Source organism: Fundulus heteroclitus, chromosome 10, assembly GCF_011125445.2.
Source record: "Fundulus heteroclitus isolate FHET01 chromosome 10, MU-UCD_Fhet_4.1, whole genome shotgun sequence".
Taxonomy (NCBI): domain Eukaryota; kingdom Metazoa; phylum Chordata; class Actinopteri; order Cyprinodontiformes; family Fundulidae; genus Fundulus; species Fundulus heteroclitus.
Genome location: NC_046370.1, coordinates 3,353,935 through 3,365,169, shown reverse-complemented (window position 1 = coordinate 3,365,169; position 11,235 = coordinate 3,353,935). Strand labels below are relative to the sequence as shown.

General features: G+C 38.4%; 1 long non-coding RNA gene across 1 annotated transcript; it reads left to right on the top strand.

Annotated features, from left to right (window-relative positions):
- The first annotated feature begins 2,168 nt into the window (after positions 1 to 2,168).
- On the top strand, positions 2,169 to 4,650 carry LOC110366523. Its single transcript, XR_002426753.2, has 3 exons — positions 2,169 to 2,218; positions 3,973 to 4,061; positions 4,535 to 4,650. It is a non-coding gene; the product is annotated as an uncharacterized LOC110366523 (long non-coding RNA).
- The last annotated feature ends 6,585 nt before the right edge of the window (positions 4,651 to 11,235 follow it).

The following is an 11,235-nucleotide window of genomic DNA, read 5'->3' as shown; positions in this document are numbered from 1 at the left end:
TTTAATACGGAGTGTTATTTACCCGACCTTGTCTTTGTGAGCATAAAGGTGTCAGATCTGCTCCTGGAAATGAAGATGGCTGAATCTTGGAGGCGCTGTGGTGGTGCGAGCTGTTCTATAATCTAATGCCAAAAGTTCTGTGAAGAATTTCGCAGCCTCTAAGGGAGGCTGGAGGCTGGCCAAAAATTTAATCTTGGGACATGATGGGATTTCTCTAAAATGTGTCTAAAACCGATGATTGGAAAAGTTTGGATTTTTTTTTTTTTGCAAATGTGCTTTCTTATCACAGGCTTGTCATAAATGGAGAAACCATGCCTCTGGCTGTGTGCTGCAAAGCTAGGTTACCTTTTTTTATGGGGGCATCTCTGTAAAACAACACAATTTAAGCAAAGATCAATAATCATTAAAAAATACAAAATAAAGGTCATAAAAACATAAACATTGTCCATGAGAACAAACAGACAGACCCAGTCTATAATAATGGGTCCCCCACCTTTTCCCTTCAGGCATGAGATGAAAACATGCTATAAGCAATCACTTTGAAAGTGAGTTATTTAGACTTTTAGAGATCTATAAAAAAACATCCCACAATACACTGCTGGTTTCTAACCTCAGGTTTGGGAAAACTGCTCTGTCAGTTAACGATTTTAAACGAGGGATGTCCTGATCATGAATTTTACCTCCACCGGTACAGGTCTGCACTGCAAAATGGGAACTAAATGTTAGTAAAATTTTCCTGAAATTAGTATATTTTCCTTGATTTTAGCAGCTAAATAAGACTACTTGCCAGTGGAAAGAGTATTTTTGCCCCTAAAATAAGATAATTAGATATCCTGCAGTTGAAATAAGTGGGAGATGAATTGTTCTTATTTTAAGTGCAAAAATCATATTCCTCTGGCAAATAGTTTTATTTACCTGCTCAAATCAAAGAGAAACACATTAATTTCAAGAAAATTTGATTTACTTTTAGTTTCCTTTTTGCAGTGTGTATTTGCTGATACTGAGTCCAAGCCTGAGCAAACAACATTTCATTAATATTCCATTGTCTACATTAGTAATACAGTTTTTTGCACTTACCTCACTCACCAAAGGTACTCAAGATACTGTATCCATTTTTATTGACAGTAGTAGCAGTACCAGCAGTAAAGGTTGATGAACAGCACCCCAAAAAAGCTCCTCCCGTCTGTCAACCACTGAAAATTCAGAAAATCATCTAAATTCTGAGGAAGGATAAAATGCATTGCAGTCCTGCACAAAGCATATAAAATGATGTCCCTGTTTTCAGCAGCAAGCACAAATCCTCCCTCGTCTACACATGTAAAAACACAACATGAGCAAAACTCAACTGACAGATAAATTATATATATTTTTATCTGTTGCTAAACCGACATTGTCATTTCAAAGAAGAAGAAAGGTAAGAGAAAAGAGGAGGGAGCTTGTGTTGAGGGGGCGGGACTTCCTGTGCAGGCCTTCCTGTGGTTAAAACACCTGCACAACCACTGAGCTATATTATACACTGGAGTGCTGATTTTGCCAAAGAACTGAAGTCACTGGCCGCCATCTTGCTACTCCCTACTCTCACAGAATCCCATAGGATTTGGTTGCAACAACAAGCAGTTTTCTGGCTGTGTGAAAACGTTTCACAGGTAATTCTACAGTCAGTGGATGTACTAACACTGTCAACTACTAGGAAATTAGGTGCTGAAATATTTTACATGTTATTCATATTAAATATATATATGTATATATAAGTATGTGTATATGTATATATGTATATATATGTATACACATATGTAAATATATGTTTTTGTATATTGTTATGTATATATTTATAAATGTTAAACATATATATTTAAATGAATTAAATGCAAAATATTTTATCACATGACTTTCTCAGTACTTGATATTTTTTAGAACATAACATAAAACTATTTGGCATTTGACATTTTAAAAGTCTTAAGTCCCCCCTGAACTTGAGAAAATCCTCGTTATTCGATGCAGTAGCGCACATCTTCCCTAGTTACTGAGGGGAAATAGGGAGTACCAATATGGCGGCTGGTGGCTTCAAAGCGACTCGTTCAAACAGACGGTGATTAGCACTCCAGTGTATTATATAGCTCAGTGTGCACAACTCCTTTGTCTTCCAAAGACAAAGGAAGAGACAGGATCTCAGCCAAGCAGGTTTCAGCTCACGGTCAAATCACCAGATACACAACTGGTAAGTTACAGTTATTAATATATTTTTTATTAAAAGGTAGAAGTTAAGTTGGAAATTTTGAGCATATTGTAGTATGGCTTGTGGCCTGGTAATGTTTAGTTTATGTTGTGCTTATGGTTGAGTCACAGTGAAAATGTTTGATTTACAAATGTCAATTTATTCTTGAAAGGTTTTCAACCTAAATCCTCGGACAAACCTAAACACCATTTTCAACAAATAAAACACACAATGGAAAAGGATTTGAGTTGTGCCTAGCGTCCTTCTTGGTGATGACCAGACATTTTTCAAGTTTGAGCTGAAGCCTCAAACCAGACAACTTGACAGACATCTACAGTGTTTTTTTTTTTTAGTTAATTATTATTAATTATTACCAACGATTAAGATTCATAATCAACTAATTCCCACTGGCAGTATAAGATGCTGTAGCTTTTATAATGCCAAAGAATGATTTGCCAATATCTAATCATGTACTCAACAACAGAAATCAAATTTAACAAATAACTGAGTGGATGTAACTGAGTGGTCAGTATTCTTGCTCAACTCAAAAGTGTATATTTAAAGAAATATGTTTACATTTATTGTTTTAAAGGGGCCTTTTTTATGGCCAGAGGCCATTTTTCATTCCTATCAAGCTGTGCAGTGGCAACTCCATGATTTGCTGGCCCAGCTGTGCCGTCACCCATCTGAGATTGGTTGCACTGTAAAAGTAAAAAAAATCTGTTGTTTTTACTGAAAAACGTTTGCCCGTGTGGTCATACTTTTAGTAAAAATGTATGAAACTTTACCAACCCACATGTATATTTTACAGTGAAAATGTAAACCAGTTTACAGAACCACCTGTACGTTTTACTTTCTAAAACTGCGGACTGCTTATGTTTGCATTTTTTTAATTATAATTTTTATAATAATAAAAAAATAATTTTTATAATTTTTTGTGGCACTACTGGCACTTTTTATTGAAAGTAGGCTGAAAGAAAGGGGGAAGACATGCAGCAAAGGACTGCAAGCTAAAACTGAACTTGGGTCAGCTAACTGAGGTCTCTGTACATGGGCCACGCATGCTACACCCGCACCACCAGTGTACCTGTAATTATTACTTTTAAATACATAAATTATGATTATGACCAGTGCGAAGACTACACTTTTTATTTTTTTTAAATCATAATTTTTTGCTGTTCTTTGTTGCATGTCTTCCCCCACTCTTTCAACATTAGATAAAAAGGGCCACTAGTGCAACAATAAAAAAAATCATAAATGTAGTTGTTAAATATACATTTTAAAAATGTAAAAATAACAAGCAGAGTTATAATGTTAAATATGCTGGTGGTTGTGAAAACTTTAAGTTCCAAATTTGACCACAATCCCAAGCTCGTGTCATGCAGTGCATGTTTTCCTTGTATCGTCTGAGACCCGACACAAGCTTTGTTAATCTGTTAAAGGAGACTTAAACATTGTGAAACAGTGTTCAAAGGCCAGAAAATGTGCTTTCTAACTGACCTACTATTCCCTTATGCTGATGAGACTCAGTTTCGCTGTGCTGCCTGTTCTTATTAAAGGCAGACGGATGTCTTGTGCTCGCTGTCTAATCCTTACTAAGCCTGCCGGCTTCTTTGACACATCTAAATGGAGTTTCCCACTGCTTCCCAAGGAGTGTCCTTGTGTGGCAGAAGAAACCAAATTACCTCCGCAAGGCTGCAGGTTCTCCTCAGCTGTCAATTTCTTCTCCATTATACCTCCTCACCAACCTCTTGTAGGAAATGATTTATGTCAAAAGGACATTGTCAGGATGGTGTCACTGAGACTCTGCTGACGTGATGGAACCACCTGAAGAAAACTAAAGAAGGTAAGAAAGACGAAAAAATGAGAGATTTTCAATAAAACATTTTCAGGAGTCAGATTTTCTGTATTATAACCTTGTTTTATCCCCAGCATCCCTTATTTTTCTCCTACCTCGGCCAAATCATCCAGCCTATGGTTGGTTTGCCCTCTTTTGCGTGGACTCTACTGTAAATCCAGCTAAACTGACCGACCTGTTTCTAGTCGTGCAAAAATTAGGACACCCTCAAGCATCTTATTTTATTCTAACACAATTCAAATCGTGAATGTTCGAAATCCATTTTTAAATACTAAGAAATTCAAGTGATATAAAAAAAAAACTGTAGAGAAGGCCTTTTAAAAATGTTGAAAAATAAATCAGGACACTCCCATTCGTTCCCACTTAAAATGCATACATTCACACAGGCATTTATCGGCTGCCCATGATGGGAGCATTCCTGCTCAGCATTCTGAAGGAGGTTTGCCCTGTTTAAACCTCAGGGATCTATTTCCGTGTGCTCCTGATTGTTGAAGTGAGCGTGAACACCATGTTGAGACTGAAATAGCCGTCTGAGGCCCCCAGAAAGACGACTGCAGCTGATGAGGCCGGTGAGTCTGAACACATATCCCCCCCCTGGTGTCATCATCTCGCTGCACTCATAAGTGGTGGTAGTGATGGACCTGTCATCATCTGAAGGTGTTTCTGTTTTCTTAAATCAATAAATTGTAATAAAACTCCTGATTCTGCTGTTTTTAGTGAAACATGCAGACCCAATTTCCCTTTTTAACTCAAAGCTGATGAGAGAAAACAGCCTTTAACACTCTAACTAGTGATTATCCTGCTCCCTTTTTATTAGACTGCAGTTGAGGGACTTGCACTGCAAGCACCGGTCATTTTAGCCATGTTGTGGTGTCTGTAGATCATCTGTGTTCAGAGGCTTTCCTCTTCTGTTTTCCACTTCAGTGCTTTCGTGTTTTGTTTTTTTTGTTTTTCCCAGATTAGAGATGAGCCTCTGTTGTGGTTCCACCTTTCATCGCTGTACAGAAATCTTAAAAAATGTTATAATTCCAATGCATACTGTACATATGGGTCTCCCTCTCCTATGCAGATGCTGTGAAATTGCTTTCACAGTTGTTTACCTTTGCCTGCAATGCTTTCCGGGGCCAGGCGTGCGCGCACACATGCATGCTGCGCCACGCCATTACGAAAAAAATCATCTGGAAATATTCAAAACCATAAATCAATCAGAGCACTCTCAGCTGGTTTTCAGAGACCCTGCAGGTGCTTTTGCAGAGCAGCGGCACGTCTGCTCTCTTTCACCGATGTTTTTTTTTTTTTTCTCTTCTCCGACCCTTTTTTTTCCCCCCCGTTATTCCAACTCTATCTTTCTTTTCTTTTACTCTGAGCTTTTTAACCAACCGTCATCCTTCTTTCCTCCCACCCTCCAACCCAAGTCATCAACAATCAGCGGCAGTGAAAAGGCCATTTTCCAGTTCACTCCCACTACCTGTAACTCAGTCATAGGAGCTGCTAGGCACACACTGGAGCACTGAAGGGGCAAATGAAATGGCTTTAATATAAAATTGGGAACTTTAAAGCCCCTTGCAAACAGACGCAGCAGAAGTTTGCAAAGGGGAAATTTGATCCTGTTTCCCTAAAGGTCAGTTTGTGATGTACTTCTCAGTATTTTAGGACGATTTTATGCGATAGACCAACACGAACTATTGCACAGCTTTCGACACGGCCTTCTACACTCAAGTCATTGGAAAAGCGCTACAATTGGGCCTTGAAGGTTTTATATCAAAAGCCAATCAGATTTCATCACTAAATTTAGTAGTCTGGATTTTTCCAATTTTATCAATCACAATTTTTTTTAAACAGATTTTATATGTTTAAAAGGACTTGCGTCTAAACCTTTATGCAATTGTACAGCATACAGGAATTGCAGGATAACAGCAGACCTACCAGCTTTAAACAGCAGCTGTAAAGTCCCCTTCCATAAAACCTCTTTTGCTCAAAGTAATCTCTCTGTGAGTGGACCTGCAATTTGGGACTCACTTGGTGTCAACTTAAAGTCTATGACCAGCCTCATTATGTTTAAAAATCGAACTAAACTATGTCTAAGACAGAATTGTGTGTATATACACACCATGCTTTTTTTTCCCGCTTTATATGTATGATTTCCCTTATGTTGTCAATATTATCTTTTATTATTTTACACTATTATTACTATTTCTAGAAACACGCGACCACAGTTCAAAAACTGGTGCTGGAACCAGAATGGGTTCTGAAGCGTGATGGTGCAGAAGGCCTAAAAGTAATCTCCTTCAGTCAGCCCCAAAGTTCCTCTTATTTCCACCAATAGTAGATTTATCTCTGATTTCCTGCCTTCCATCCCTGTGCTGCCGTTGTCTGTAGTTGCCAGTAGCTCAAATGGAAAAAAGTAAAAGGTGAAAAACCCAGGACCTGATGTAGAGCTTTCATTATCTGCTTCCCCCCCTAATATCTACAGATTTTCTGTTAGATTTGTTTTGGCACAATTCTCTGTGGTTTTGTAAATCTCAGCCATGCAATAAATGTGCGGGAAAAAAAGCAACAGAGATATTCAACGAAAAACTCATTTTCGACGGCATTTTCGAGGGATTGTCTGTCGTTACTCCTGCTTCCTTCCTTTATGATCTCTCACCTCGACGCAGTCCATCAGGAGGGTTTTATTACGAGGAAAGACGAAAATCGCTACGATCCCCACCAACGCTTTCCAACCGGGGGTGTATTTACGATAATGGGGCTCATCCATGTTGACATGTTTCGAGAATAATCTGCGCGCTTGTCAGTGGGTTATTAAAAACGTTCCTGCTGTTTTACAGCTTCCCTGATGGTTTCTCCCCGGGCAGCCTGGCTGCTTCCACGTTGCCCCGACCCTGCCTCAGCACGACCCCGGATGTCACCCTGTAATTTTCCTGAACATTGAGGAAGACTTCTGTGTGCTCACTTGATGAGTTAGACACAGGCTTCAACAAACTGCCTGTGTTAAAAAGTCCTTAATTTATCTTTTCTCGAGGTCTCAGGTGCCTGAGCACACGAGCAGTTATGTTAAATGAGAGAAACCTTTTCAATTTATTCCTGTTTGATGGCAGGAAGTGATCATAAATGAGACTGTTCATATGAATTTTTTTATATTGCAAATTAGGAATCTCAAATTGTTCCTGTGGCGCTCCTTTAGACTGAAGTAGCTTGGTCTCATACACTGTTGAAGTGCTACACTGGAGTCTACTGTTCGCAGAATGAGGGTCTTTCTTAAGCTGAATCTCTGGAGTGCTCACTCCTGTAAAATTAGTTTTTTTTTTTTTTTTTTTTTTTTTTTTTTTTTTTGACGTAAAAATATTTCAGACCCTTATAAATCATCTGTTTTATCCACCGTCAGTGTGATGTATACCCTGTAGTGTTGAATGTTCACATGTAAAATAGCTGCAATAACCCTTGAAGTGTTACTTTGCTGAACACCATTTTGGTTTAATGCCAGTCCAAGCTGGCCAAGGGTTTCCCTACTGTCCCACATTTGCTCCCATAGTGAATCCATAGTTTGCAGGGAGATCAGAAGGATCTTGTTGTTCAACGGTGGCATGTCTCTCAAAGTTTTTACATTAAAGTAGGAGCAAGTCTTTAAATATCTGATTATGAGATAATTCAGGTAATTCAGAGAACCAAAGTAAGGCCTGGCCTCTATCTGAATACATTTCTTTGAGCATTTTTTTTTTTAAAAAGCTTTTTCCGCCCCCCCCCCACATTTACATGAGGGGAAACTCGAACGTCAACTGACAGATATAATGGACTGTCTCTTGATCAGGAGAAACGAGTCTCTGCCTGTTGCTGGGCAACATTAATATGACGGCAAGATTTCAAGATTTCATTTTCCACACATAACAGCCCCATGAAATGGCAAATAGAGAGTGACATTGTCATTTGTGCCCTTGAAACAGAGAATGGAAGAATGAAATAGAGCGTGTTAACTTGTGAACCGTCAAAGGTGGATTTTTTTTTTTAACCTGTTCCTGCTCTTCTAGAGAAATATTTTGTTCCAGAGTGACAGAGTGGTATCGTTTTCTGGTCCTTAAGTCCTGTCATCATTATACATTTCTGTTCTTTCACCTAATTCTCACTGAATACAGTCCTACCCCTGCTGATATAAGTACAAAATGAAATGTTTGGTTAGCCTTATGCTACAAGTTAAACTAAGCTGAACTGAATAACATGTTGGCTCAATTATTGCATGTTTTTTTTTTTTTTTTTACCCTTTAGGCCTCACATGTCCTTTAAAGTGGACATGCCATGCTTTTCAGTACTTCCTTTTCACATTGAAATCGTTCAGTTGTGGTCAATATGAAGTGGAACTTCAATGCTTTGGTCTGAGTTGCTCGTTAATTTCCCCCCACGTTCTCCTTTTTAATCCTCTTCTGAGGTGCGTCTGAGAGCAACTCGTTTTGGTGCCGTCTCTTTAAATGTAAAGGAGGCACTTTTCCCCCCTCCAGGTCTCAGAGCGTTCCACTCCACACCGTTTGGACATTTTGTAGTATTCTAGGTCATGGTGTAATGAACAACCAAACACTTTGACTTTACCGCTTGTAGCTTCGCCACCCTTGAGCTTGGGCTACACAAATCGCTCCATGAAATAAAAATGGCGGATTCGCAAAACTGGTAAGCCAAAAGTCCATGACCTTGTTTAGTAGCTCCCCAGCAAGTACCATATTATTATGGAATTGTTAAATATATAAACACGAGAAAACTGAATGACTTGTAAAATATGATCCAAAACTATATAAAGATATCGATGCAACACCTGGACAGACTACAGTCAAATGTTTTGCACTCCAAGTACCCAACAATATGTATTCAAGTGGCAAAAATGCGGATTTTGCATGATATGTCCCCCTTGATAGACGATTATAAAATCATGTCCAATTAAACTGAGCACCTCATGTGCTCTTAGATACCTCACCAAGAAAGTCAGGTTTGGTCTGCCAGCAGTCTAAAAGTTGCTGGCAGAAAACTAAATGTTTGAATCTGAAGATGGGAAAAGTTGGGGGTTTTCTGTACAGAATCTAATAAATAGTAATAATAAGAATGTGACTTCAATATTACAACACAATATCCTATGTTACCTATTGAAGAGCTTCAGAAAAGACTTTAAAACAGGTAAATTACCATAATTTGGTATTTTCATGAAATATGCAGCATCTTTTATCTGATGAAATAGAGCAGATCTAAGAAAGGTACCCAGGTCATGTGCAGGATGTGCTCCTGCTGGATTTCAGTCCTGCACACCTCCTCTCCTGGGCTTAGCCACTGGTCCATCCACAGCAGTCTCACTCTAGCCAGGGTGTGCAAAACACACTCTCACTGAGGCAGATGAAGCACACTCCGCTGCACACAACATCCTTCTTTTCCTCTGAGGGTCTGTGCTGGGAAACTGGGAGGGAAAGCGCTACACTCATTCACACACACTGACGGCACGAGTTCTGCAGATGAACCGATCAAGGCGGCAACATCTCAGCAACCCCGTACCCTGTAGCTTTCCTTTTTAACTAATACACTGTCTCCTGAAAGTTTTTTGGTTGATTTAAATTCATTTTACAGGAAGAAAAAAAAAAACACTATCAGAATTTGGCATAATGAACATGCAAGATTTATCCTTTACGCATTATGCATTTTTTTTTTCTAATTAAAGGCAATAATTAGAATCTGATGAATCGGTAGAAAATTCTAGACCTGTTGCTAGAAACAAATCTGGGTCTCTCGTGCATTTAATAAAGACCTTGTTAGGAAGCGATCGCTATCACAGTACTCCGTCTGAACCTGCAGGTGGCTAATGCACACTTGTTAGCAGCCAGGTGACAAATAACCGCTGAGTGTCAAACATCTGCTGCTAAACTGAATTCAGAGAGGTGCATTTCCTTCACGATCAGCATCAATCTCTGGTCCCTTCTGTTAACGCTGTTAGTTTTGCTGAATTTCAGTAACATAGATTAGGGTGGTAGTTATTGGGAATCTTGATTTATTGTAATGTGAATCTGAAAAGCGCCATAAATATATGGGATGTTGACAAAGAAATGCTTGTTGGAGGAGGATATATGCCTGCCTATACATGCCAACATACATTCAGAAAGGTCCTAAAACAGGTTGTCACACACAACAGAGCAAGATTAGAGCGTCAAAGCACAATAAGTAACTAAGGAACGTGGGAAGTTTTGAAAAGAGGAGATCAGGTGTTTGGAGGAAAAATGCAGAATAATGATTAGAATTTGGTGTGGAGACCATGCAGCATGAAGACTAAAACCAGTACAGGTGCCTATTGATAAACTGTAAACGTCATGTATTTCATTTTCAAAATCGTATATAGATTGAATAATGTTTTAACTCTTTTACTTTTGATTATTCTGGCTCACATAGAGGAAGAAAAAACAAAAATGGTTTTGTTCAGCAAATTCAAATGTTTTTTTGTTGTATGTTTTGTTGTTTATTATTCAAAGGTCTACTGAAAAGTGTATCCATGAACTGTACAGATCAGGGGTGTAAATCAGCCGCTTTATCGCGATACAATGTTATACCGCTTTGTTTGGATGACAATATAACATTTGGTATATTATGATTTCCGATTGATGGGATCATTATTATGCAATATCAACTGCCCATGTAACACTATTATTTACATTGATATCAACTGACAAACAAACCTTTTTTTTTTTTTACTTATAATCTGTTACGGGTATCAGGCATTTAAATCAAAAACAGCATTCACCTCATAAAATAAAATATCACCAGTTTACTATCCACCAATGTATGAATTCCAAAATAAAGGAAAGTAAAGCAAAATAATCTTAAAATGACGATATGAATTGATATTTTAATTTTGCATGGATTTGTAATTGGATCGTTAATCATTTAATCGCTATATTAATGATGTATTGTTACACCCCAAGTACAGAATGCACATAGTTCTTCTTCAGGGCCCTTTTTGCAAGAATTACTGCATCACTGCAGCGTGGCATTACTAGTTTGTGTCTCTGCTGAAGTATTGAGGAAGCCTGGGCTGCTTTTGATGCAGTTTAAACTTCATCTGCATTGTTGTGTTTTTTGCTTTACCTTGTTTTAAACTTCTTTTTTTTTTTTTTTTCTTTGTGCATTGTTGGTTCTGCCGTCTCGC